Source organism: Anomaloglossus baeobatrachus, chromosome 1 (assembly GCF_048569485.1).
Source record: "Anomaloglossus baeobatrachus isolate aAnoBae1 chromosome 1, aAnoBae1.hap1, whole genome shotgun sequence".
Classification (NCBI taxonomy): Eukaryota; Metazoa; Chordata; class Amphibia; order Anura; family Aromobatidae; genus Anomaloglossus; species Anomaloglossus baeobatrachus.
Genome location: NC_134353.1, coordinates 848,752,738 through 848,779,554, shown reverse-complemented (window position 1 = coordinate 848,779,554; position 26,817 = coordinate 848,752,738). Strand labels below are relative to the sequence as shown.

At 41.0% G+C, this 26,817-nt stretch overlaps 1 protein-coding gene across 4 annotated transcripts in view; it reads left to right on the top strand.

Moving 5' to 3' along the window:
• The window catches only part of BDP1 (BDP1 general transcription factor IIIB subunit), a 260,324-nt gene that overhangs the window by 511 nt on the left and 232,996 nt on the right, over positions 1 to 26,817 (top strand). The window lies entirely within an intron of this gene.

The window sequence follows — 26,817 nt, the reverse complement described above, 5'->3', positions numbered from 1 at the left end:
ATATACAGTATATGTGAGCGCTGCACTGACATTGTATATATACAGTATATGTGAGCGCTGCACTGACATTGTATATATACAGTATATGTGAGCGGGGCACTGACACTGTATATACAGTATATGTGAGCGGAGCACTGACATTGTATATACAGTATATGTGAGCGGAGCACTGACATTGTATATACAGTATATGTGAGCGGGGCACTGACACTGTATATACAGTATATGTGAGCGGAGCACTGACACTGTATATACAGTATATGTGAGCGGAGCACTGACATTGTATATACAGTATATGTGAGCGGAGCACTGACATTGTATATATAGTATATGTGAGCGGAGCACTGACATTGTATATACAGTATATGTGAGCGGAGCTCTGACATTGTATATACAGTATATGTGAGCGGAGCACTGACACTGTATATACAGTATATGTGAGCGGAGCTCTGACATTGTATATACAGTATATGTGAGCGCTGCACTGACATTGTATATATAGTATATGTGAGCGGAGCACTGACATTGTATATACAGTATATGTGAGCGGAGCTCTGACATTGTATATACAGTATATGTGAGCGGAGCACTGACATTGTATATACAGTATATGTGAGCGGAGCACTGACATTGTATATACAGTATATGTGAGCGGAGCACTGACATTGTATATACAGTATATGTGAGCGGAGCACTGACATTGTATATACAGTATATGTGAGCGGAGCACTGACATTGTATATACAGTATATGTGAGCGCTGCAGTGACATTGTATATACAGTATATGTGAGCGCTGCACTGACATTGTATATATAGTATATGTGAGCGGAGCACTGACATTGTATATATAGTATATGTGAGCGGAGCACTGACATTGTATATATAGTATATGTGAGCGGAGCTCTGACATTGTATATACAGTATATGTGAGCGCTGCAGTGACATTGTATATACAGTATATGTGAGCGCTGCACTGACATTGTATATATAGTATATGTGAGCGGAGCACTGACATTGTATATATAGTATATGTGAGCGGAGCACTGACATTGTATATACAGTATATGTGAGCGGAGCACTGACATTGTATATACAGTATATGTGAGCGCTGCACTGACATTGTATATATAGTATATGTGAGCGGAGCACTGACATTGTATATACAGTATATGTGAGCGGAGCACTGACATTGTATATATAGTATATGTGAGCGGAGCACTGACATTGTATATACAGTATATGTGAGCGGAGCTCTGACATTGTATATACAGTATATGTGAGCGGAGCACTGACATTGTATATATAGTATATGTGAGCGGAGCACTGACATTGTATATACAGTATATGTGAGCGGAGCACTGACATTGTATATACAGTATATGTGAGCGCTGCACTGACATTGTATATATAGTATATGTGAGCGGAGCACTGACATTGTATATACAGTATATGTGAGCGGAGCACTGACATTGTATATATAGTATATGTGAGCGGAGCACTGACATTGTATATATAGTATATGTGAGCGGAGCACTGACATTGTATATACAGTATATGTGAGCGGAGCACTGACACTGTATATACAGTATATGTGAGCGGAGCACTGACATTGTATATACAGTATATGTGAGCGGAGCACTGACATTGTATATACAGTATATGTGAGCGGAGCACTGACATTGTATATACAGTATATGTGAGCGGAGCACTGACATGGTATATACAGTATATGTGAGCGCTGCACTGACATTGTATATACAGTATGTGAGCGCTGCACTGACATTGTATATACAGTATATGTGACCGGAGCACTGTCATTGTATATACACAGTATATGTGAGCGGAGCACTGACATTGTATATACAGTATGTGAGCGCTGCACTGACATTGTATATACAGTATATGTGAGCGGAGCACTGACATTGTATATATAGTATATGTGAGCGGAGCACTGACATTGTATATACAGTATATGTGAGCGGAGCACTGACATTGTATATACAGTGTGAGCGGAGCACTGATATTGTATATACAGTATATGTGAGCGGAGCACTGACATTGTATATACAGTATGTGAGCGGAGCACTGATATTGTATATACAGTATATGTGAGCGGAGCACTGACATTATATATACAGTATATGTGAGCGGAGCACTGACATTGTATATACAATATATGTGAGCGGAGCACTGACATTGTATATACAGTATATGTGAGCGGAGCACTGACATTGTATATACAGTATATGTGAGCGGAGCACTGACATTGTATATACAGTATATGTGAGCGGAGCACTGACATTGTATATACAGTATATGTGAGCGGAGCACTGATATTGTATATACAGTATATGTGAGCGGAGCACTGACATTATATATACAGTATATGTGAGCGGAGCACTGACATTGTATATACAATATATGTGAGCGCTGCACTGACATTGTATATACAGTATATGTGAGCGCTGCACTGACATTGTATATACAGTATATGTGAGCGGAGCACTGACATTGTATATACAGTATATGTGAGCGCTGCACTGACATTGTATATACAGTATATGTGAGCGGAGCACTGACATTGTATATACAGTATATGTGAGCGGAGCACTGACATTGTATATACAGTATATGTGAGCGGAGCACTGACATTGTATATACAGTATATGTGAGCGCTGCACTGACATTGTATATACAGTATATGTGAGCGCTGCACTGACATTGTATATACAGTATATGTGAGCGCTGCACTGACATTGTATATACAGTATATGTGAGCGGAGCACTGACATTGTATATACAGTATATGTGAGCGGAGCACTGACATTGTATATACAGTATGTGAGCGCTGCCCTGACATTGTATATACAGTATATGTGAGCGGAGCACTGACATTGTATATACAGTATATGTGAGCGGAGCACTGACATTGTATATACAGTATATGTGAGCGGAGCACTGACATTGTATATATAGTATATGTGAGCGCTGCACTGACATTGTATATACAGTATATGTGAGCGGAGCTCTGACACTGTTTATACAGTATATGTGAGCGCTGCACTGACATTGTATATACAGTATATGTGACCGGAGCACTGACACTGTATATACAGTATATGTGACCGGAGCACTGACATTGTATATACAGTATATGTGAGTGCTGCACTGACATTGTGTATACAGTATATGTGAGCGGAGCACTGACATTGTATATACAGTATATGTGAGTGCTGCACTGACATTGTATATACAGTATGTGAGCGCTGCACTGACATTGTATATACAGTATATGTGAGTGCTGCACTGACATTGTATATACAGTATATGTGAGCGGAGCACTGACATTGTATATACAGTATATGTGAGTGCTGCACTGACATTGTATATACAGTATATGTGAGCGGAGCACTGACATTGTATATACAGTATATGTGAGTGCTGCACTGACATTGTATATACAGTATATGTGAGCGGACCACAGGTCCCAGCAACTGCACTTAGCTAGAGATATATCTATCTCAGTACAGTCCAAAAACTATGAACTAACACATGTGGAATGAACTACCTCTTGAAGCTCATCAAGAGAATGCCAAGAGTGCGCAAAGCAGTAATGAAAGCAAAAGGTGGCTACTTTGAAGAACCTGGAATATAAGACATATTTTCAGTTGTTTCACACTTTTTGTTAAGTATTTCATTCCACATGTGTTACTTCATAGCTTCGATGACTGCAATGTGAATCTACAATTTTCAGAGTGATGAAAATAAAGAAAACTCTTTGAATGAGATGTGTCCAAACTTTTGGTCTGTACTGTGTGTGTGTATATAATAGAATATATATATATATATATATACATATATATATATATATATATATATATATTTTTTTTTATCTATGCAGTTTCTATGCGTTTTATCTATGCAGTATATCTGAGCGTACATGGCTATATACAGTATATGCGGGTGGACATGGCATTATATATATATATATACATACAGCATGTGTGTGGACATGGCAATATATATATTGTATATGCGGGCGGACATGGACAGTAGGTGGGTGAACATGGAGTTTTATATACCGGTATATAGTTTTTTTTTTTTGTTTTTTTTTTTCCTTTTTACATACATAAATAGGCTAGTTTCACACTTGCGTTGGGTTGAATCCGCTGGGTCCGTTGCTGCGTCGTTTTGACTCATCTGTTATTTTTGTGGTGTCAACGGATGCAACGGGTCCGTTATTTCACAGGAATCCGTTAGCTGATTCTTGTGAAATAACGGACCGTTGCATCCGTTTGGCGTCCGTTAGGCGTCCGTCTAACGGAATCCGTCGGCTCTGTTTTATTTCTTTTATTTTTTTTTCATTCTGGGCATGCTCAGAATAAATTAGCGGAATCCAGCAGCGGATTCCATTGTTAAGCACTTAGCAACGGAATCCGCTACCATAGGGAACCATTATAAATTTTAACGGAACCAACGGAATCCGTTGGTTGGCGTCATTTTGACACAAGCATTTAACGTTACATTCTGTGTTGCTTCCGCTTGGCGGAAGCAACGGAGCATCGGCCAACGGAAGAAATGCAGGTACTTTTGGCACAATCCGTCATCAATGCAAGTCTATGGGAAACAACGGAATCCGTTAACGGATTCCGCTGTTTCCCAAGACAGCGGATTGCGCCAAAATAAAACAACGCAAGTGTGAAAGTACCCATACACTGTGTGCAGAATTATTAGGCAAGTTGTATTTTAGATTTATTTTATTATTGATCAACAACTATGGTCTCAATCACCCTAAAAGGCTCATAATTATCAAAGCTTAATATTTTTGGAAGTTGGAGTGGGTTTTTTTTATTTGTCTATCTTAGGTGGATATCAGTTTTTGCAGGTAACTATTACTGTGCAGAATTATTAGGCAACTTAATAAAAAACAAATATATTCCCATCTCACTTGTTTATTTTCACCAGGTAAACCAATATAACTGCACAAAATTTAGAAATAAACATTTCTGACATGCAAAAAAAAAAATGAGTGCCCAATATAGCCACCTTTCTTTCTGATGACACTCAGCAGCCTACCATCCATAGATTCTCTCAGTTGCTTGATCTGCTTACGATCAACATTGTGTGCAGCAGCCACCACAGCCTCCCAGACATTGTTCCGAGAGGTGCACTGTTTTCCCTCCCTGTAGATCTTACATTTTATGAGGGACCACAGGTTCTCTATGGGGTTCAGATCAGGTGAAAAAGGGGGCCATGTCATTTTTTTTTTTTTTCATCTTTTAGGCCTTTCCTGGCCAGCCACGCTGTGCAGTAGTTAGATGCATGTGATGGTGCATTGTCCTGCATGAAAATTGTTTTTCTTGAACGATACAGACTTCTTCCTGTACCACTGCTTGAAGAAGTTGTCTTCCAGAAACTGGCAGTAGGTCTGGGAGCTGAGCTTCACTCCATCCTCAACTAGAAAATGTCCCACAAGTTCATCTTTGATGATACCAGCCCATACCAGTACCCCACCTCCACCTTACTGGCGTCTGAGTCGGAGTGGAGCTCTCTGCCCTTTACTGATCCAGCCTCTGGCCCATCTATCTTGCCCATCAAGAGTCACTCTCATTTCATCAGTCCATAAAACCTTTGAAAAATCAGTCTTAAGAGATCTCTTGGCCCAGTCTTGATGTTTTATCTTATGTTTCTTGTTCAGAGGTGGTCGATTTTCAGCTTTCCTTACCTTGGCCATGTCCCTGAGTATGGCACACCTTGTGCTTTTTGATACTCCAGTAACGTTACAGATCTGAAATATGGCCAAACTGGTGGCAATGGCATCTTGGCAGCTTTACATTTGATTTTCCTCAATTCATGGGCAGTTATTTTGCGCCTTTTTTGCCCAACACACTTCTTGCGACCCTGTTGGCTATTTGTCATGAAACGCTTGATTGTTCGGTGATCACGCTTCAAAGGTTTGGCAATTTCAAGACTTTTGCATCCCTCTGCAAGACATCTCACAATTTTGGACTTTTCAGAGCCCGTCAAATCTCTCTTCTGACCCATTTTGCCAAAGGAAAGGAAGTTGCCTAATAATTAAGCACACCGTATATAGGGTGTTGATGTCATTACACCACACCCCTCCTCATTACAGAGATGCACATCACCCGATTTACTTAATTGGTAGCTGGCTCTCAAGCCTATACAGCTTGGAGTAGGACAACATGTATAAAAAGTATCATGTGATCAAAATACACATTTACCTAATAATTCTGCATGCAGTGTACATACATACACGGGCAGACATGGATACGGAGATATGTGCGTGTGTGTGTGTGTGTATGTGTATATGTATCTATATATATAATTGCCTTATTCTGTCTGTCTGTCTGTCTGTCTGTCATGCTCCAAAATTGTGTCCTTACGGTGACACAAAGCTGATTGGCCGCTGGGCTCGCCATGGCCCCGCCCCCCCACACGGATTGGCCGCTCACCCAGGCTGCGCCCCCACACGGATTGGCCAGCCGCTCGCCCAGGCTCCGCCCCACCCACAGATTGGCCTCTCGCCCCGGCACCCTGCAGGCATTGGCAATTCAGCCACGCCACGCCCCGCCCCCCTCACGCAATGCACGTTAGCTCTGGCCCCACCCCCTCCCTCTCCCCGCGCATTTCTCTAACTGACACGGCTGTCACGGAGGTGAGTACGGTACTCCCTATCCCCCCCCAACCCCCCCCCCCCCCCCCCCGGCCCCCGCTCCCAAAGGGGTGGTGTGGATACTCGCATGGTTACAAGCGCTGTCACGGAGGTGAGTACTGTACTCCCTCCCCCTCCCCCGGCCCCCGCTCCCACGGCAGTGGTGGGAGTGGTGTGGATACGTTGGTAACCATGCTCGCATGGTTACAAGCCCATCAAGGTCCTGCTGCGCCGGAAGGTCCACACGCACACACACAAACATACACACACATCAGATCACACTCACACTCACTCTCATACACACCTCACACACACCTCACATCGCATCCACATACTCACGACATCCTGGGATATCGCTTGCTTCTCGGCGGCGAAAATGTGCTGTTGTGATCTTCCAGGACCTGACGGAGGATCACATGGCCAGAAGCATGTGATATCCCCGGATGTTGTGAGTATGAGCGCGTAAGTGCGATATCGTCAGTGTCTGTGTGTGTGAGTGGATGCGATCGGGTGTGTGTGAGTGGATGCGATCGGGTGTGTGTGTGAGTGGATGCGATCGGGTGTGTGTGTGAGTGGATGCGATCGGGTGTGTGTGTGAGTGGATGCGATCGGGTGTGTGTGTGAGTGGATGCGATCGGGTGTGTGTGTGAGTGGATGCGATCGGGTGTGTGTGTGAGTGCATGCGATCGGGTGTGTGAGTGTCGGCAGAGGAGCAGGGCGTGCTGGAGGAGGCTGGGAGCAGAGAGGCTGATCATGGGGAAGAGGGAAATGCTGATGCTGAAGGAGGCTGGGATGGGAAAGCTGGGAAGAAGGAGGCTGGGAGGAGAGAGGCTGATCCTAGGGAAGGCTGGGGAGAGGAGGCTGATGCTGAGGGAGGCTGGAAGGAGAGAGGCTGATGCTGAGGGAGGCTGGGACGAGGGAGGCTGATGCTTAGGGAAGCTGATGCTGGAGGAGGCTGGAAGAACAGAGGCTGATGCTGGTGGAGGCTGATGCTTGGGGAGGCTGATGCTGGGAGAGACTGGGACAGGAAGGCTGATGCTGAGGGAGGCTGGGAGAGGGAGGCTGGGAGGAAGGAGGCTGGGAGGAGAGAGGCTGATCCTTGGGAAGGCTGGGAAAGGGAGGCTGATGCTGAGGGAGGCTGGAAGGAGAGAGCCTGATGCTAGGGACAGAGACGCTGATGCTGGGAGGAGAGAGGCTGATGCTGCGGGCAGAGAGGCTGATGATGCGGGTAGAGAGGCTGATGCTGGCGCAGCATGGCGGATGGAGCACGTTTGGTAATGCGCAGCATGGCGGATGGAGCACGTTTGGCAGTGCGCAGCATGGCGGATGGAGTACGTTTGGCAGTGCGCAGCATGGCGGATGGAGCACGTTTGGCAGTGCGCAGCATGGCGGATGGAGCACGTTTGGGAGTGCGCAGCATGGCGGATGGAGCACGTTTGGTAATGCGCAGCATGGCGGATGGAGCACGTTTGGCAGTGCGCAGCATGGCGGATGGAGTACGTTTGGCAGTGCGCAGCATGGCGGATGGAGCACGTTTGGCAGTGCGCAGCATGGCGGATGGAGCACGTTTGGGAGTGCGCAGCATGGCGGATGGAGCACGTTTGGGAGTGCGCAGCATGGCGGATGCAGCACGATGGCGAGTGCGGAGTATGTCGGATGGAGCATGTTTGGGAGTGCGCAGCATGGCGGATGGACCACGTTTGGGAGTGCGCAGCATGGCGGATGGAGCACGTTTGACAGTGCGCAGCATGGGAGATGGAGCACGATGGGGGGTGCGCAGCATAGGGGATGGAGCACGATAGGGAGTGCACTGCATGGGGGATGGAGCACGATCAGGAGTGCCCAGCATGGCGGATGGAGCACGTTTAGGAGTGCGCAGCATGGCGGATGGAGCACGTTTGGGAGTGCGCGGCATGGCGGATGGAGCACGTTTGGGAGTGCGCGGCATGGCGGATGGAGCACGTTTGGGAGTGCGCAGCATAGATGATGGAGCACGATGGGGGGTGCGCAGCATAGGGGATAGAGCACGATGGGGAGTGCGCTGCATGGGGCATGGAGCACGATGGGGAGTGTGGAGTATGGCGGATGGAGCACGTTTGGGAGTGCGCAGCATGGTGGATGGAGCACATTTGGGAGTGCGCAGCATGGCGGATGGAGCACGTTTAGGAGTGCGCAGCATGGGAGATGGAGCACGATAGGGAGTGCGCAGCGTGGCGGATGGAGCACGATGGGGAGTGCGCAGCATGGGGAATGGAGCACGATGGGGAGTGCGCAGCATGGCGGATGGAGCACGTTTGGGAGTGCGCAGCATGGCGGATGGAGCACGTTTGGGAGTGCGCAGGATGGGAGATGTAGCACGATGAGGGGTGCGCAGCATAGGGGATGGAGCACGATGGAGAGTGCACACCTCCCCCCAACACACACACACACGCGCGCGCGCGCACTGCACAACACACCACACACACACACACTGGAAACCACAAACAACTGCCCTACACAGACACCCACACACAGACAACGCTGCACACACAAATATACGCACATACCGCACATATATATAACAAAAATCATACATGAACTACACAATACGTAAATTCTAGAATACCCGATGCGTAGAATCGGGCCACCTTCTAGTATATATATATATATATATATATATATATATATATATATATATATATATATATATATATATATATATATATATATATATATATATATATATATAATATTTATGAGGGGGTGCAGAATGCTTGTGGGAAAACCTTCAGTATAACTTGTGTGTTGTTCATTTCCCTCCATGGTCTGCTTATACATGGGAGTCCAGTGGGCGGGGCCTATACTTTCCTTGTAGATACAGATATATGGACTCCCAAGTATAAGGTGAGCAGGGATGTAAATGAACAATGCACAAGTTATACTGAAGCTTTTCCACACAACTATATAGAATTCTGCTCTGTACTGTGCTGATGATATGACAGTATATACAATGTGACCGGTCCTCTTTATAGATAACCTTATCATTTACTGTTGTGCTGCATACAATGAATGTGTAGCATGTTGTGCGTGCAGCTGAAGGTGGCGCTGTGCTCTGTCTCTACATCATGGTATGGTGAATGTGATTGTGCGTTGGATTGTTGTGACTTGCGTGTTGCGGTACGTTGCAGGTCGCACTGGCCTCATGCTGGCCTCATGGAGCTGTAGGTGACAGCGATTGTTGGCTCAGTCTATTGGCCTATGGCCTTTTTCACACGTCAGTAATTTTCATCAGTGAGTGCCACAGCCAGGAGCGGAGTGTGTTTTATAGACACTCCAGGTTTGGCATAACAAATACTGCTGTGACTGAGGCCTCTGCATATTGCCAGTCACTAGGAGCGGGGTGTGGTGGACGCCTCCGGCCTCTGTGCGGAGCTTTCTGAGACCTGACTAATTCGGACGACCTCACATTGGCATTGTTTGTTTAATTCTGTCATCATCCTGCCGCAGGTCTGCACATGGCGCACCCCACTGAGTGATTGTTATTGTATGTGCAGGAGAGAACACTCCTGGTGACGGCTTAGGGTACTTTCACACATCCGGATTTTTGCTCTGTGGCACAATACGGCGTTCTGCAGAAAAACCGCAACCGGCTTTTGTAACGCCGATTGCGTTTTTTTTTGCATTGACTTACATTAGTGCCGCATTGTGCCGTAGGGGCTTGCGTTCGGTCCGGTTTTTGCCGCATGCGGCAGATTTAGCCGATGCGGCGGCCGGATCGAACGTACCCTGCAACGTTTTTTGCTCCGGCAAAAAACACCGCATCGCGCCGCATCCGGCCGCTGCGGCGCATTTTTCAATGCATCCCTATGGAGGCCGGATGCGGCGCGATGCGGAAAAAACCGCATCCGGTCGCCGCATGCGGTATTTTCCACTGCGCATGCTCAGTAGCATGCCGCAACCGGAAAAAACCGGACCGGCCGCATGTAAAAACTTATGCAAAGGATGCGGTGTTTTCACCGCATCCGTTGCATAGTTTTCACAGCCGGATTGAGCCGCAGGGCTCAAACCGGATGTGTGAAAGTAGCCTTAGGCTGCTTTCACACATCCAATTTTTGCAGTGCGGCACAATATGGCGCTTTGCAGAAAAAACACAAACCTTTTTTTTTTTTTTTTTTTTGCCGCCGGTTGCATTTTTTCCGCATAGACTTGCATTAGCGCCGCATGGCCTTACGTTGCGTCCGGTGTTTGCCGGATGCGACATATTTAGCCCATGTGGCAGCTGGATGGAACGTTGCCTGGCACGTTTTTTTGTGTGGGGAAAAAAACGCATCGCCGCGATTTACAATGCAAGCCTATGGATGCCGGATGCGGCGTCCTGCGGCAAAAACCGCATCTGGCCGCCGGATTCGTTTTTTTGGACTGCGCATGCTCAGCATGAAGCCGCATCCGTCAAAAAACGGACGGGCCGCATGGAAACACTTATGAAACGGATCCGGTTTTTTCGACGCATCCGTTACATGGGTTTTTGAGCCGGATTGAGCCTGATGCAAAAAGCGGATGTGTGAAAGCAGCCTCAGTCACACCACTTTGTGAAGCAGTTTTGGAAATTGCATTGGGAAAAAACTCCAGCTATATGAATGGCTGGGATGGGTTTTATTGTAAACAATTGGATTTGTTTTTGGAGACTTTTTTTTTTTTTTTTTTTTTTTTTTTTTTTGTAAGGACTTTCTGGCAGCAAATTATGTTTACAAATCAGCCACTGATATGGTATTTGGATGGGACATACTAAAAAGAATGATGAAAAGGAATAAATAAAAGGAATGAGGGTAATAACTTATTAGGTGTATATTATGTAGATGTATAAAAGGTTTCTTTGGCAAGTTAGACATGGAATGAACATTATATATGAGCATTATAGGTGTGCAATGATCAGGAAATATCTGTAGATAATAGGAGAATGAATGCATATGGCATATAACCAGGTGTATATTATGTTACCTGAGCATTATAGGTGTGGAATGATCATGAAATATCTGTAGATAATAGGAGAATAAATGCATATGGCATATAACCAGGTGTATATTATGTTACCTGAGCATTATAGGTGTGGAATGATCATGAAATATCTGTAGATAATAGGAGAATGAACGCATATGGCATATAACCAGGTGTATATTATGTTACCTGAGCATTATAGGTGTGGAATGATCATGAAATATCTGTAGATAATAGGAGAATGAATGCATATGGCATATAACCAGGTGTATATTATGTTACCTGAGCATTATAGGTGTGGAATGATCATGAAATATCTGTAGATAATAGGAGAATAAATGCATATGGCATATAACCAGGTGTATATTATGTTTCCTGAGCATTATAGGTGTGGAATGATCATGAAATATATGTAGATAATAGGAGAATGAATGCATATGGCATATAACCAGGTGTATATTATGTTTCCTGAGCATTATAGGTGTGGAATGATCATGAAATATCTGTAGATAATAGGAGAATGAATGCATATGGCATATAACCAGGTGTATATTATGTTTCCTGAGCATTATAGGTGTGGAATGATCATGAAATATCTGTAGATAATAGGAGAATGAACGCATATGGCATATAACCAGGTGTATATTATGTTACCTGAGCATTATAGGTGTGGAATGATCATGAAATATATGTAGATAATAGGAAAATGAACGCATATGCCATATAACCAGGTGTATATTATGTTACCTGAGCATTATAGGTGTGGAATGATCATGAAATATCTGTAGATAATAGGAGAATAAATGCATATGGCATATAACCAGGTGTATATTATGTTACCTGAGCATTATAGGTGTGGAATGATCATGAAATATCTGTAGATAATAGGAGAATAAATGCATATGGCATATAACCTGGTGTATATTATGTTTCCTGAGCATTATAGGTGTGGAATGATCATGAAATATCTGTAGATAATAGGAGAATGAATGCATATGGCATATAACCAGGTGTATATTATGTTTCCTGAGCATTATAGGTGTGGAATGATCATGAAATATCTGTAGATAATAGGAGAATGAACGCATATGGCATATAACCAGGTGTATATTATGTTACCTGAGCATTATAGGTGTGGAATGATCATGAAATATATGTAGATAATAGGAAAATGAACGCATATGCCATATAACCAGGTGTATATTATGTTACCTGAGCATTATAGGTGTGGAATGATCATGAAATATATGTAGATAATAGGAAAATGAACGCATATGCCATATAACCAGGTGTATATTATGTTACCTGAGCATTATAGGTGTGGAATGATCATGAAATATCTGTAGATAATAGGAGAATAAATGCATATGGCATATAACCAGGTGTATATTATGTTACCTGAGCATTATAGGTGTGGAATGATCATGAAATATATGTAGATAATAGGAAAATGAACGCATATGCCATATAACCAGGTGTATATTATGTTACCTGAGCATTATAGGTGTGGAATGATCATGAAATATCTGTAGATAATAGGAGAATAAATGCATATGGCATATAACCAGGTGTATATTATGTTTCCTGAGCATTATAGGTGTGGAATGATCATGAAATATCTGTAGATAATAGGAGAATAAATGCATATGGCATATAACCAGGTGTATATTATGTTTCCTGAGCATTATAGGTGTGGAATGATCATGAAATATATGTAGATAATAGGAGAATGAATGCATATGGCATATAACCAGGTGTATATTATGTTACCTGAGCATTATAGGTGTGGAATGATCATGAAATATCTGTAGATAATAGGAGAATGAATGCATATGGCATATAACCAGGTGTATATTATGTTTCCTGAGCATTATAGGTGTGGAATGATCATGAAATATATGTAGATAATAGGAGAATGAATGCATATGGCATATAACCAGGTGTATATTATGTTACCTGAGCATTATAGGTGTGGAATGATCATGAAATATCTGTAGATAATAGGAGAATGAATGCATATGGCATATAACCAGGTGTATATTATGTTTCCTGAGCATTATAGGTGTGGAATGATCATGAAATATATGTAGATAATAGGAGAATGAATGCATATGGCATATAACCAGGTGTATATTATGTTTCCTGAGCATTATAGGTGTGGAATGATCATGAAATATCTGTAGATAATAGGAGAATGAACGCATATGGCATATAACCAGGTGTATATTATGTTACCTGAGCATTATAGGTGTGGAATGATCATGAAATATCTGTAGATAATAGGAGAATAAATGCATATGGCATATAACCAGGTGTATATTATGTTACCTGAGCATTATAGGTGTGGAATGATCATGAAATATATGTAGATAATAGGAAAATGAACGCATATGCCATATAACCAGGTGTATATTATGTTACCTGAGCATTATAGGTGTGGAATGATCATGAAATATCTGTAGATAATAGGAGAATAAATGCATATGGCATATAACCAGGTGTATATTATGTTACCTGAGCATTATAGGTGTGGAATGATCATGAAATATATGTAGATAATAGGAGAATGAATGCATATGGCATATAACCAGGTGTATATTATGTTACCTGAGCATTATAGGTGTGGAATGATCATGAAATATCTGTAGATAATAGGAGAATGAATGCATATGGCATATAACCAGGTGTATATTATGTTTCCTGAGCATTATAGGTGTGGAATGATCATGAAATATCTGTAGATAATAGGAGAATGAATGCATATGGCATATAACCAGGTGTATATTATGTTTCCTGAGCATTATAGGTGTGGAATGATCATGAAATATCTGTAGATAATAGGAGAATAAATGCATATGGCATATAACCAGGTGTATATTATGTTTCCTGAGCATTATAGGTGTGGAATGATCATGAAATATATGTAGATAATAGGAGAATGAATGCATATGGCATATAACCAGGTGTATATTATGTTACCTGAGCATTATAGGTGTGGAATGATCATGAAATATCTGTAGATAATAGGAGAATGAATGCATATGGCATATAACCAGGTGTATATTATGTTTCCTGAGCATTATAGGTGTGGAATGATCATGAAATATATGTAGATAATAGGAGAATGAATGCATATGGCATATAACCAGGTGTATATTATGTTTCCTGAGCATTATAGGTGTGGAATGATCATGAAATATCTGTAGATAATAGGAGAATAAATGCATATGGCATATAACCAGGTGTATATTATGTTACCTGAGCATTATAGGTGTGGAATGATCATGAAATATATGTAGATAATAGGAGAATGAATGCATATGGCATATAACCAGGTGTATATTATGTTACCTGAGCATTATAGGTGTGGAATGATCATGAAATATCTGTAGATAATAGGAGAATGAATGCATATGGCATATAACCAGGTGTATATTATGTTTCCTGAGCATTATAGGTGTGGAATGATCATGAAATATATGTAGATAATAGGAAAATGAACGCATATGCCATATAACCAGGTGTATATTATGTTACCTGAGCATTATAGGTGTGGAATGATCATGAAATATCTGTAGATAATAGGAGAATAAATGCATATGGCATATAACCAGGTGTATATTATGTTACCTGAGCATTATAGGTGTGGAATGATCATGAAATATATGTAGATAATAGGAAAATGAACGCATATGCCATATAACCAGGTGTATATTATGTTACCTGAGCATTATAGGTGTGGAATGATCATGAAATATCTGTAGATAATAGGAGAATAAATGCATATGGCATATAACCAGGTGTATATTATGTTTCCTGAGCATTATAGGTGTGGAATGATCATGAAATATCTGTAGATAATAGGAGAATGAATGCATATGGCATATAACCAGGTGTATATTATGTTTCCTGAGCATTATAGGTGTGGAATGATCATGAAATATCTGTAGATAATAGGAGAATAAATGCATATGGCATATAACCAGGTGTATATTATGTTTCCTGAGCATTATAGGTGTGGAATGATCATGAAATATATGTAGATAATAGGAGAATGAATGCATATGGCATATAACCAGGTGTATATTATGTTACCTGAGCATTATAGGTGTGGAATGATCATGAAATATCTGTAGATAATAGGAGAATGAATGCATATGGCATATAACCAGGTGTATATTATGTTTCCTGAGCATTATAGGTGTGGAATGATCATGAAATATATGTAGATAATAGGAGAATGAATGCATATGGCATATAACCAGGTGTATATTATGTTACCTGAGCATTATAGGTGTGGAATGATCATGAAATATCTGTAGATAATAGGAGAATGAATGCATATGGCATATAACCAGGTGTATATTATGTTTCCTGAGCATTATAGGTGTGGAATGATCATGAAATATATGTAGATAATAGGAGAATGAATGCATATGGCATATAACCAGGTGTATATTATGTTTCCTGAGCATTATAGGTGTGGAATGATCATGAAATATCTGTAGATAATAGGAGAATGAACGCATATGGCATATAACCAGGTGTATATTATGTTACCTGAGCATTATAGGTGTGGAATGATCATGAAATATATGTAGATAATAGGAAAATGAACGCATATGCCATATAACCAGGTGTATATTATGTTACCTGAGCATTATAGGTGTGGAATGATCATGAAATATCTGTAGATAATAGGAGAATAAATGCATATGGCATATAACCAGGTGTATATTATGTTACCTGAGCATTATAGGTGTGGAATGATCATGAAATATATGTAGATAATAGGAAAATGAACGCATATGCCATATAACCAGGTGTATATTATGTTACCTGAGCATTATAGGTGTGGAATGATCATGAAATATATGTAGATAATAGGAGAATGAATGCATATGGCATATAACCAGGTGTATATTATGTTACCTGAGCATTATAGGTGTGGAATGATCATGAAATATCTGTAGATAATAGGAGAATGAATGCATATGGCATATAACCAGGTGTATATTATGTTTCCTGAGCATTATAGGTGTGGAATGATCATGAAATATCTGTAGATAATAGGAGAATGAATGCATATGGCATATAACCAGGTGTATATTATGTTTCCTGAGCATTATAGGTGTGGAATGATCATGAAATATCTGTAGATAATAGGAGAATAAATGCATATGGCATATAACCAGGTGTATATTATGTTTCCTGAGCATTATAGGTGTGGAATGATCATGAAATATCTGTAGATAATAGGAGAATGAATGCATATGGCATATAACCAGGTGTATATTATGTTACCTGAGCATTATAGGTGTGGAATGATCATGAAATATCTGTAGATAATAGGAGAATGAATGCATATGGCATATAACCAGGTGTATATTATGTTTCCTGAGCATTATAGGTGTGGAATGATCATGAAATATATGTAGATAATAGGAGAATGAATGCATATGGCATATAACCAGGTGTATATTATGTTACCTGAGCATTATAGGTGTGGAATGATCATGAAATATCTGTAGATAATAGGAGAATGAATGCATATGGCATATAACCAGGTGTATATTATGTTTCCTGAGCATTATAGGTGTGGAATGATCATGAAATATATGTAGATAATAGGAGAATGAATGCATATGGCATATAACCAGGTGTATATTATGTTTCCTGAGCATTATAGGTGTGGAATGATCATGAAATATCTGTAGATAATAGGAGAATAAATGCATATGGCATATAACCAGGTGTATATTATGTTACCTGAGCATTATAGGTGTGGAATGATCATGAAATATATGTAGATAATAGGAGAATGAATGCATATGGCATATAACCAGGTGTATATTATGTTACCTGAGCATTATAGGTGTGGAATGATCATGAAATATCTGTAGATAATAGGAGAATGAATGCATATGGCATATAACCAGGTGTATATTATGTTTCCTGAGCATTATAGGTGTGGAATGATCATGAAATATATGTAGATAATAGGAAAATGAACGCATATGCCATATAACCAGGTGTATATTATGTTACCTGAGCATTATAGGTGTGGAATGATCATGAAATATCTGTAGATAATAGGAGAATAAATGCATATGGCATATAACCAGGTGTATATTATGTTACCTGAGCATTATAGGTGTGGAATGATCATGAAATATATGTAGATAATAGGAGAATGAATGCATATGGCATATAACCAGGTGTATATTATGTTACCTGAGCATTATAGGTGTGGAATGATCATGAAATATCTGTAGATAATAGGAGAATGAATGCATATGGCATATAACCAGGTGTATATTATGTTTCCTGAGCATTATAGGTGTGGAATGATCATGAAATATCTGTAGATAATAGGAGAATGAATGCATATGGCATATAACCAGGTGTATATTACATTACCTGAGCATTATAGGTGTGGAATGATCATGAAATATCTGTAGATAATAGGAGAATGAATGCATATGGCATATAACCAGGTGTATATTATGTTTTCTGAGCATTATAGGTGTGGAATGATCATGAAATATCTGTAGATAATAGGAGAATAAATGCATATGGCATATAACCAGGTGTATATTATGTTTCCTGAGCATTATAGGTGTGGAATGATCATGAAATATATGTAGATAATAGGAGAATGAATGCATATGGCATATAACCAGGTGTATATTATGTTACCTGAGCATTATAGGTGTGGAATGATCATGAAATATCTGTAGATAATAGGAGAATGAATGCATATGGCATATAACCAGGTGTATATTATGTTTCCTGAGCATTATAGGTGTGGAATGATCATGAAATATATGTAGATAATAGGAGAATGAATGCATATGGCATATAACCAGGTGTATATTATGTTACCTGAGCATTATAGGTGTGGAATGATCATGAAATATCTGTAGATAATAGGAGAATGAATGCATATGGCATATAACCAGGTGTATATTATGTTTCCTGAGCATTATAGGTGTGGAATGATCATGAAATATATGTAGATAATAGGAGAATGAATGCATATGGCATATAACCAGGTGTATATTATGTTTCCTGAGCATTATAGGTGTGGAATGATCATGAAATATATGTAGATAATAGGAGAATGAATGCATATGGCATATAACCAGGTGTATATTATGTTACCTGAGCAAAATAGGTGTGGAATGATCATGAAATATCTGTAGATAATAGGAGAATGATCGGCTGCAGGGAGTGAGGAAAAGGTGAGTATAAACGTTTGGTTTTTTTTTCTCTATGCTATAGGATACAGGCCATATACCAGGATGGTATATGAGCACGATGGGGGCATATAGCAGGAGGGATGGGGGGTATATGAACAGGATGGGGGTATATGAACAGGATGGGGGTATATGAACAGGATGGGAGTATATGAGCAGAACGGATGGGGGGAATATGAGCAGGATGGGGGGTATATGAACAGGATGGGAGTATATGAGCAGGATGGATGGGGGGTATATGAACAGGATGGGAGTATATGAGCAGGATGGGGGTATATGAACAGGATGGGAGTATATGAGCAGGATGGGGGAATATGAACAGGATGGGAGTATATGAGCAGGATGGATGGGGGGTATATGAACAGGATGGGAGTATATGAACAGGATGGGGGTATATGAACAGGATGGGAGTATATGAGCAGGATGGGGGAATATGAACAGGATGGGGTATATGAATAGGATGGGGGAATATGAGCAGGATGCTGGTATATAAGCAGGATGGGGGTATATGAGCAAAATGGGGGTTTATAGCAGGATCATATGCAAGGCTGGAGGATCATTACCAGGATGGGGTACCTTAGTAGAGAATTTGGGGACATTACCCCCATAACAGTGTCAGCAGCAAATCCTCGCCCCATAACAGTGTGTCATGACCACATTTTTTTGCTTAAAGTTTTATTTTCCTATTTTCCTCCTCTAAAACCAGGGTGCGTCTTATAGTCCGGTGCATCTTATAGTCCAAAAATACGGTATATGCCATATGCGTTCATTTTCCTAATATCTACAGATATTTCATGATCATTCCACACCTATAATGCTCAGGTAACATAATATACACCTGGTTATATGCCATATGCGTTCATTCTCCTATTATCTACAGATATTTCATGATCATTCCACACCTATAATGCTCAGGTAACATAATATACACCTGGTTATATGCCATATGCATTCATTCTCCTATTATCTACAGATATTTCATAATCACTCCACACCTATAATGCTCAGGTAACATAATATACACCTGGTTATATGCCATATGCATTCATTCTCCTATTATCTACAGATATTTCATAATCATTCCACACCTATAATGCTCAGGTAACATAATATACACCTGGTTATATGCCATATGCGTTCATTCTCCTATTATCTACATATATTTCCTGATCATTCCACACCTATAATGCTCAGGTAACATAATATACACCTGGTTATATGCCATATGCATTCATTCTCCTATTATCTACAGATATTTCATAATCATTCCACACCTATAATGCTCAGGTAACATAATATACACCTGGTTATATGCCATATGCACTCATTTTCTTATTATCTACATATATTTCATGATCATTCCACACCTATAATGCTCAGGTAACATAATATACACCTGGTTATATGCCATATGCATTCATTCTCCTATTATCTACAGATATTTCATAATCATTCCACACCTATAATGCTCAGGTAACATAATATACACCTGGTTATATGCCATATGCATTCATTCTCCTATTATCTACAGATATTTCATAATCATTCCACACCTATAATGCTCAGGTAACATAATATACACCTGGTTATATGCCATATGCATTCATTTTCCTATTATCTACAGATATTTCATGATCATTCCACACCTATAATGCTCAGGTAACATAATATACGCCTGGTTATATGCCATATGCATTCATTCACCTATTATCTACAGATATTTCATAATCATTCCACACCTATAATGCTCAGGTAACATAATATACACCTGGTTATATGCCATATGCGTTCAGTCTCCTATTATCTACAGATATTTCATGATCATTCCACACCTATAATGCTCAGGTAACGTAATATACACCTGGTTATATGCCATATGCATTCATTCTCCTATTATCTACATATATTTCATGATCATTCCACACCTATAATGCTCAGGTAACATAATATACACCTGGTTATATGCCATATGCATTCATTCTCCTATTATCTACATATATTTCTTGATCATTCCACACCTATAATGCTCAGGTAACATAATATACACCTGGTTATATGCCATATGCATTCATTCTCCTATTATCTACATATATTTCATGATCATTCCACACCTATAATGCTCAGGTAACATAATATACACCTGGTTATATGCCATATGCATTCATTCTCCTATTATCTACATATATTTCATGATCATTCCACACCTATAATGCTCAGGTAACATAATATACACCTGGTTATATGCCATATGCATTCATTCTCCTATTATCTACTGATATTTCATAATCATTCCACACCTATAATGCTCAGGTAACATAATATACACCTGGTTATATGCCATATGCATTCGTTCTCCTATTATCTACAGATATTTCATAATCATTCCACACCTATAATGCTCAGGTAACATAATATACACCTGGTTATATGCCATATGCATTCATTTTCCTATTATCTACAGATATTTCATGATCATTCCACACCTATAATGCTCAGGTAACATAATATACGCCTGGTTATATGCCATATGCATTCATTCACCTATTATCTACAGATATTTCATAATCATTCCACACCTATAATGCTCAGGTAACATAATATACGCCTGGTTATATGCCATATGCATTCATTCACCTATTATCTACAGATATTTCATGATCATTCCACACCTATAATGCTCAGGTAACATAATATACACCTGGTTATATGCCATATGCATTCATTCTCCTATTATCTACAGATATTTCATAATCATTCCACACGTATAATGCTCAGGTAACATAATATACACCTGGTTATATGCCATATGCGTTCATTCTCCTATTATCTACAGATATTTCATGATCATTCCACACCTATAATGCTCAGGTAACGTAATATACACTTGGTTATATGCCATATGCATTCATTCTCCTATTATCTACATATATTTCGTGATCATTCCACACCTATAATGCTCAGGTAACATAATATACACCTGGTTATATGCCATATGCATTCATTCTCCTATTATCTACATATATTTCTTGATCATTCCACACCTATAATGCTCAGGTAACATAATATACACCTGGTTATATGCCATATGTGTTCATTTTCCTATTATCTACAGATATTTCATGATCATTCCACACCTATAATGCTCAGGTAACATAATATACACCTGGTTATATGCCATATGCATTCATTCTCCTATTATCTACAGATATTTCATGTTCATTCTATGTCTAACTTGCCCAAGAAACCTTTTATACATCTACATAATATACACCTAATAAGTTATTACCCTCATTCTTTTTATTTATTCCTTTTCATCATTCTTTTTAGTATGTCCCTATTTGGATATATAGAACCAATAAAATACCTAAAATATAACTTTTTATTATTACTTTAAGGAATTATTAATAAACGTTATATTTTAGGTATTTTTTGCTGTATTATCAGCAAATTATGTTACACAATCTGTACAGAAACGTACGTGCACCTGCCCCATTAACACTACTGTTATCATACAAGATGTACAGTTATATTCCAGGCTGGGTATTATGTGGCTGTAATAAAGATCTGTAATGTGAGGAGGAGGAGACCGGTCGGTGTCAGGCGGTTACATCATTTCTTGTGATGTGTTTATCAGGTTTTATTCTTCCTTGTCACCATCTGAACTGTCACCCGAGCATAACAGCGTGTGTACATAGTAACTGGTATATAATCAGCTGGGTGAATAGGAAGCTATACACCTATAGTGCATATGTGTACAATGTATGATAGATACACACACAATATGTGGGTGGGCATGGTTATATACATATATACACAGTTTCATTACTGTAACCTGGGCAGCTGCATAGGGGCAAAAGCGGTGAGTCCTCTATAGTGTGTACCAAGAATGTATGGGCGTCTGCTGATGTATATTAACCCCTCCATGAAATCCCCCATACATGTACAGCGCAAGTCAGAAGCAGGTGTATAGAGCGGGCTCATGGGTTGAGCTCACCCCATACTCGCAGGTAATGCCTGTGTATTATAGCCAGGACATGCGTCTAACAATCATTAACCTGTTAAACTTGTTAACTCGTTAAATACCATTGTCAAACTCTGACAGTGGGCTTTAACAAGCAGCGGCATGGGGACCTGACATTTTAAGCACCTATCGGCGCCCCGTTACATCATCACAGGTCGCCAATAGTTTGCTATGACAGCAGTTGGGCTGTTGAAGACCTCTGTGTTTGTCATTACAGCGCTCCTCTGAAACCTGCTTGTGGCCGGGCTGCAAAGGGGACAGTGATTTATTCTATATACAGCAATGCTAGGGCATTGCTGTATATAACACAAGCGATCACATGCATGCAGGTTATAGTCCCCTAAAGGGACTATATGGTGTCGTCAAAAAAAAAAAAATTTCAATAACTGAAAAAATGTAAAGTATTAATATTTTGTTTAAATAATATTTATTTTTAATTGAGCAAAATATAAAAAAGTTTGATCTTTTCCACTGTGTGTCACTAGGGGGAGCAGCTGCTGAAATCCTACAGAAATCCCACTGTAGAAATAGCCTGAATTACAGCTGCAGTAAAGTGGGCGGAGTCTGCTCTCCTGTGTGTGATCTCACCCCCCCCACCTCCTGAGTGTTTACAATAGATAACAGAGAATGCCATGTAGGGACACAGTGGAGCCATTTTGTTGGTGACCAGAAATGTCTAAAGTGTCACCAAGGACAGCTAAAGTATCACACAGGACAGGATTAGATACACTGCTCAGCAGACAGTATCACACAGGAGAGGATTAGATACACAGCCCTGCATACAGTATCACAGAGGATAGGATTAGCTACACGGCCCTGCATACGGTATCACACAGGATAGGATTAGATACACGGCTCAGCAGACAGTATCACACAGGATATGATTAGTTACACGGCTCAGCAGACAGTATCACACAGGATATGATTAGATACACGGCTAAGCAGACAATATCACACAGGATAGGATTAGATACACAGCTCAGCAGACAGTATCACACATGATAGGATTAGATACACAGCCCTGCATACAGTATCACCGGTTCACGCACAGGCCGACAGGAGGAAGGGGGGGTTGAGCGGGGGTGTTTTTGATGACTGTAGCAGCGGCGGTGGTGGGGGAGGGGCGCCGGTACTCACATGCAGAGGCACACAAACACACACACGGCAGCGGCGGGCAGAGCGGGGGCTGGGTAGAGCGGAGGGAGTGTCATTGGAGACGGTAACGGCGGGGGGGGCGGCGGCAGCAGTAGCGGGGGCAGAGCAGGGCTGGATAGAGCGGAGGGAGGGGGTGTCATTGGAGACGGTAACAGCGGGGGGAGGGGAAGGTAGGCGGCCCGTACTCACACATCCCGGCGGTTGACAGGGGTAAAGTGGAGCAAACAGCATGGCTGTGAGCTCCACAATGATGGCGCTGATCTCCTCCGTCTGCTGTGATCTGGACAGCCCAGGGGGCGCGTCTAGGTCACAGCAGACGCCCACTGTAACGTTGCTAAATGGGGTCGGATCCCGACCACTGTTCTCTATGTACAGGGGCTGCCATAAAGGAATGAGTTACTGTCATTACACACACAGCAAATCCAGCATGGCAGCCTCCAGTAAAATTTAGAATGAAATAAAAACTAAATAAGCAGTGATTTTAATTTTGTATTAAAAATACTCGATTTCATAATCACTATTTTTAATACAAAAATAAAACAACCGCGACACCTTCCCTTTAAGAACAGTGTAAGGCTATGTGCCCACGCTGCGGAAAATGTGTGGTTTTTGCCGCGGATTTCTCACGGAAAAGCCGCGGATTTTCCAGAAATCTGCAGCACAGCTACTCCCCAGCCATTTCCATGGCATTTGGGAAATGCTGTGCCCACGCTGCAGATTTTTCCGCAGCGGAAATCGTGCGGAAAAATCTGCAGCATGTCAATTATTGTTGCGGATTTCTCCGCAGGGTCCCATATACTTACCTGCCTTGATAGAGACCCGAGTCACTTTCTCCGTCCGGTGTAGCGGCAGCAGCGCGGTGGATCCAGGTAGGTACAGGAAGGAAGAGGTGGGCGGGGCCTGCACGAGCTCCGGTCATGTGACAGCCAGAGCTAGTTCAGGCCCGCCCACCTCCAGCACAGTGAACCAGACGCTGCCTGACAGTGACCCGGCCGCCGGAAAGCGAGGTGCTGCATGATGGAGGTAAGTATGAGCACCCCGATCACTGCAGCACTTGTTCTGCATTGAGGATGCAGTGTCGAAGCCATGGTATTGTATCCTCATTGCAGAATGCCCGCACCATATCCGCACGACATTCCGCTGTATATCCGCAGCATTGAAACAGAGAAAGTTCTGTTGCGGATTTCTGGGAGCACCTGCGGAATGTCTTGCGGATATATCCGCAGGACAATGTCCCCATGGGCACATAGCCTAAAAAAAAAAAAAAAAAAACCCACAAAATTATTTATTTTTTGGTTGCTGTAGAAACGTTACTAAACGTTACTTCTATCCCATAATGGTATCAATAAAAGCGTTGTCTTTCCCCACAAAACATAAGCCATCACACAGCTTCATTGACCAAAAATTAAAACCGTCTTAAAGAATGTACATCATAAAAACAATTCCTGCCCAAAAAAGTCAGAATTGTGTGGGGGTTTTTTTTTTTTTTTGTTTTTCACAATTTTTCCACATTTGATTTTTTTCCCAGTTTTTCAGTACACAATATGACAAAATTAATAGTATCATTCAAAAGTAAAACTTTTGCAAAAAGCAAACCGTTCAATGTCTATGTGGACAGTAAAACGACATAGTTTTGATGCTGGGCAAAAGGAAAAATGAAAACGTCAACACAAACATTGGCCCTGTTATGAAGGGGTTAACAAGGGCATCAGAATGCATTGGCTCCTGTTAGGTGTGCATGTGCCTGTAGGCCTGTGCCTGTAGGCCTGTGCCTGTAGGCCTGTGCCAGTATGCCTGTGCCAGTATGCCTGTGCCAGTATGCCTGTGCCTGTATGCCTGTGCCAGTATGCCTGTGCCTGTATGCCTGTGCCTGTATGCCTGTGCCTGTATGCATGTGTCTGTGTGATGGTACTCTGTGTATAGATATGTATGTATGTGCTCAGTGTGTGTATGTGCTTGGTGCGTGCTGTGTGTATACATATGTGAGCGTAATATATAGCGTTTGTATCATACTGTATATATGTAGCATCCACATTTTTTAAATCCTGCCAGCGCAGATGAGAGACCATAGGTGTAAACATGTCGGCAATCACCCAACGAACGAGCAAAATGCCGCCCCTTCATTCGGCGATTGGGTTGTGTATAGAGGAACAAATATCCTTGTTCTCAGCAGCACATCGCCCAGTACAAAGTGCAGACGTGTGGCTGATAACATGATGCTGTATGGGGACTAACGTCACGATCCTTATATATGCCGCAATCGTTTCAAAGTTTGAAAGATGCAGAAAGTTTTAGGTTCCTACATTACAACAAGGCTGATCCAGGGCCTGTGCAACGGGATTCATGATGAGGAACCTGGCACATGCTTACTCCAAAAGCCTTCCCGTATAGAACTCAAGGACACTCAGTCGAGCAAATGTACAAACGATGACCAGACTGTTTGAATGTTAAGGTGAAATAGTCTACTAAATATGATAGTCTGGCCATTGACTTTGTATGTACAGTACTGACCAAACGTTTGGACACACCTGCTCATTCAAAAAGTTTTCTTTATTTTCATGACTGAAAATTGTAGATTCACATTGAAGGCATCGAAACTATGAATTAACACATGTGGAATGAAATACTTAACAAAAAAGTGTGAAACAACTGAAAATGTCTTATAGTCTAGATTCTTCAAAGTAGCCACCTTTTGCTTTGATTACTGCTTTGCACACTCTTGGCATTCTCTTGA